The sequence below is a fragment of the Hemiscyllium ocellatum genome, unplaced genomic scaffold (assembly GCF_020745735.1).
Source record: "Hemiscyllium ocellatum isolate sHemOce1 unplaced genomic scaffold, sHemOce1.pat.X.cur. scaffold_915_pat_ctg1, whole genome shotgun sequence".
In the NCBI taxonomy this organism is placed as follows: Eukaryota; Metazoa; Chordata; class Chondrichthyes; order Orectolobiformes; family Hemiscylliidae; genus Hemiscyllium; species Hemiscyllium ocellatum.
In genome coordinates, this window is record NW_026869306.1 from 97,040 (window position 1) to 101,356 (window position 4,317).

The window sequence follows — 4,317 nt, forward strand, 5'->3', positions numbered from 1 at the left end:
CTCCCCCTGCTGTGTGTGCGTGTCCCCCTCCCTCATTGTGTGTGCGCGCATGTCCCTCCCTCGCTGTGTGTGTGTGCGTGTCCCTCCCTCACTGTGTACGTGTGCGTGTCCGTCCATCACTGTGTGTGTGTGTGTTCCCCCCCCTCGCTCTGTGTGTGTCCCGCTCCCTCACTGTGCGTGCGTGTGTGGTGTGTGTGTGTGTGTGCATGTGTCCCCCTCCCTCGCTGTGTGCGCGTCCCCCCTCCCTCGATGTGTGTGTGTGTGTCCCTCGCTATGTGTGTCACCCCCTGCTGTGTGTGTGCATGTCCCCCCCCATTGTGTGCGTGTCCCTCTCCCTCGCTGTGTGTGTGCGTGTCCCCCTCCCTCGCTGTGTGTGTGCGTGTCCCTCCCTCGCTGTGTGTGTGTGCGTGTCCGTCCCTCACTGTGTGTGTGTGTGCGCCCCCTTCCCTCGCTGTGTGTGTGTGTCCCTCCCTCGCTCTGTGTGTGTGTGTGTTGTGTGTGTGTGTGTGTGTGTGTGTGTATATGCGTGCGCGCGCGTGTCCCTCCCTCACTGTGTGTGTGCGTGTCCCCCTCCCTTGCTGTGTGCGCACCCCCTCCCTCGCTGTGTGCACGTCCCCACCCTCGCTGTGTACGTGTCCCCCCCTCGCTATGTGCGTGTCCCCCTACCTCGCTGTGTGAGTGTCCCCCTCCCTCGCTGTGTCTGTACCCCTCCCTCGCTGTGTATCTGTGCGTGTCCCTCCCTCACTGTGATGTTTGTGTGTGTGTGTCCCCTCCCTCGCTCTGTGTGGGTGTGTCCCCCCACCCTCCCTGTGTGTGCGTGTCTCTCCCCCTCGCTGTGTGTGCACGTCCCCTCCCTCGCTGTGTGCGTGTCCCCCCCCTCGCTGTGTGCACGTCCCCACCCTCGCTGTGTACGTGTCCCCCCCTCGCTGTGTGCGTGTGTGTGTGTGTGTGTCCCTCTCGCTGTGTGTGTGTCCCCCCCCTCTCTGTGTGTGTGTGTGTGTGTGTGTGTCCCTCGCTGTGTGCGTGTGTGTGTGTGTGTCCCTCTCGCTGTGTGCGTGTCCCCCCCCCTCACTGTGTGTGTGTCCCCCCCTCACTGTGTGCGTGTCCCCCCCCACTGTGTGCATGTCCCCCTCCCACGCTGTTTGTGTCCCCCCTCCCTCGCTGTGTGTGTGTGTGTGTGTGTCCCTCCCTCGCTGTGTGCGCGCATGTCCCTCCCTCGCTGTGTGTGTGTGCGTGTCCCTCCCTCACTGTGTGTGTGTGTGTGTGTTTGCGTGTGTCCCCCTCCCTCGCTGTGTGTGCGTGTCCCCCTCCCTCGCTGTGTGTGTGTGTGCGTGTCCCCCTCCCTCATTGTGTGTGTGTGCGTTTGTCCCTCCCTCGCTGTGTGTGCGTGTCCCCCTCCCTCGCTGTGTGTGTGTGTGTCCCTCCCTCGCTGTGTATGTGTGCGTGTCCGTCCCTCACTGTGTGTGTGTGTGTGTGTGCCCCCTTCCCTCGCTGTGTGTGTGTCCCTCCCTCGCTGTGTGTGTGCGCGTGTCCCCCCTCCCTCGCTGTGTGTGTGTGTGTGTCCCTTGCTGTGTGTGTGTGTGTGTGTCCCTCGCTGTGTGTGTGTCCCTCGCTGTGTGTGTGTCCCTCGCTGTGTGTGTCCCTCCCTCGTGTGTGTGTCCCTCACTGTGTGTGTGTGTGTGTATGTGTGTGCATGTCCTCCCCTCACTGTGTGTGAGTGTCCTTTCCCTCGCTGTGTCTGTGTGTGTGTGTGTGTGTGCGCGGATGCATGTTCCCCCCTTCGCTGTGTGTGTCCGTGTCCCTTCCTCGCTGTGTGTGTGTGTGTGTGTGTGTGTGTGTGTGTCCCTGGATGAACAGTACTGCTGGGATAGTGGGCTGAAGAATAGCAGATGGAGTTTAATTAGATAAATGTGAAGTGTTCCATTTTGGTGAAACAAACCAGGGTGGGACTTGTACAGTTATTGTTCGGGCCCTGGGTAGTGTTTTCAGTCAGAGATCCAGTGACCCAGGTACACAGTTCTTTGAATGTGGTGTCACAGGTAGACAGGCTGGTGAAGCAGGCGTTTGGGATGGTTTCCTTCATTGGGCAGAGCACTGAGCGTAGGAGTTGGGATGTCATGTTGTATCTGTACAAGACATTGGTCAGGCCACTATAAAAGCATTGTTGATCAGCGGGAAGAACTCATCTGGTTCACTGACCTCCTTTAGGGAAGGACATCAAATATTCTAACCTGGTCTGGCTAACATGTGACTCCAGACCCACAGCAATATGGCTGACTCTGAGCTGCCCTCTGGGTAATTAGCAGTGGGGTCAAAGAACGTTGTTCCAGGCAGTGACACCCACACCCCATGAATGAATAAATAAAAATACCTATGTCCCTCCCTACCTCGGCAAACCCCTCCAGCTGCAGCAATTCAGACTGGCTTTGTAACACCCTGACCACTCTCTGTAACACTCTCACCATCTCCAGCACCTTCACCTCTCCCTGTTCCTTTCCACCCTGACCGTGGTTCCCATTCCCACAGCACTCCTCCTGCTACCAGACCCTTTGCAATCCATTTAACATTTACTTCTAAAGCACTCTCTCACTTCAGGATTTGAAGTACTTTTTGGTGATCTTCTCAGCCTCATAATCTAGTATGATCCCTTTTGTCCTGAGTGAGGGATCAGTGGGAATTTCTTGCTGAGGTTTTTACTGTTTCAATTGAATGTCCTTTTGTTGAGTGTTTTGCATTGTCCCTTCAAATGTTTTCCACTGTTCATTTACAGGCACATATTTCAGTTTGTTTAGCCTGTTTACCTTGGTCAGTTCTCCTCTCAAACTCATGTAATTGGCTATTTTTGTTCCTAGTTTGTGATTGCCCTTTTTGTGATTCACTTTAAAACTTTATATTTATTTAAACTGCACTTTATTACAATTTCCCGAAGGATCTCTGCAGGTGACATTACTCATTCACTAAGTTTCATTACACGGTCGCTCTGCGATAGTTATGTCCCTTAACAGTTGCACAATGTGTTTTTCAAAGAAACACTGAAAAAAAATTAACCGAACTCCATTTCCAATATCAATGTTGACCGTGTGATTGTCCCAGATTATACAAATATTGAAGATTTCCAAAATTATCACAATGCCTTTGTTAAAAAATTCCAATGAGTTCCTGTTTAATGCAGTGATGAGCAATGGAATGCTGTCTGGTGGCTAAAACTGCTGCTTGTGTCCTTGGCAAGTAGTAGCCAGAGTTTATATTCAGACTGACTCTACTTCATGATCTGCGGCCAAATGCTTTCTCTGTAATGCCTTTGTTATCCATTATTGATAACGTTGCCCATTTTTGCCTGGGTTTTCATGAGATTACGAACCACTGAATATTTTTGTTCACCCTGTATCCATGTCTCCCTGGTGTCTAAATCTCTTTTATCTCTGTGTCACAAATCCATCTACCTTATTACAGCAACATTGTCCATTAAAAAAAAAATAATATCCTCTCTTCCACAATTTTCTGTCACAAATCTATTTGCTGATGTACAATTTTAGTTAAACTCTGTCCCATCCTGTTCCTTTCTGCTTCTCTTCAGCCACATTCCCATGTTGTTCCATTGCTTCACCTTTTCCCTTTGGATTTGGAAAGCTCCTTTCACCTGCATCCTCTCTGTCAGTTTAATGCCCTGTCCATAAACCTACCGACATGACTGGCCAGGACACAGGTCCCAGCACAGTTCCAGGGGGACCATCCTAATAGATTTTTTTTTTGTAAATCAGGTCTGGGATGTGGGTGTCTCTTGCTGACCAGCCTTTCTTGCCCAGCCCTAGAAGCCCTTGAGCTGAGTAACTTGCTCGGCCATTTCAGAGGGTCATTGAGAGGCAAACACTTTGCTGTGGGTACGTCGTGCAGACCAGGTCAGGATGGGCAGATGTCCTTCTCTAAAGGACAAGTGTTTGGATTTGTTACACTTCAGTAGTGGTTTCATACTTAATTGTGGATTGTTAATAATTATTTTTAAAATTATTGATTTCAAATGTCTCCTTTTCAGATGGCGGGATTCAATCCTGCCTCCCCTGAATATTAGCTGAGGTTTTGGATATATTCTCTCGCAAAAATACCACTAGGCCATCACTTCACCTGCTCACTGGGTGCTCATCCCTGAGCACTGATACCAGGGCATCATGAAGCTAAACCCATTCTTCCAACATGACTGTGTGATCCTGACATCTTCCAGCAATCTGGGACTATTACTTAATATCGCTCCATTTTACAGATCTCTGTGGGACTCAGTGCCATTCTCCGTGTGTAACCCTCACTGCATCTGTCTAATTT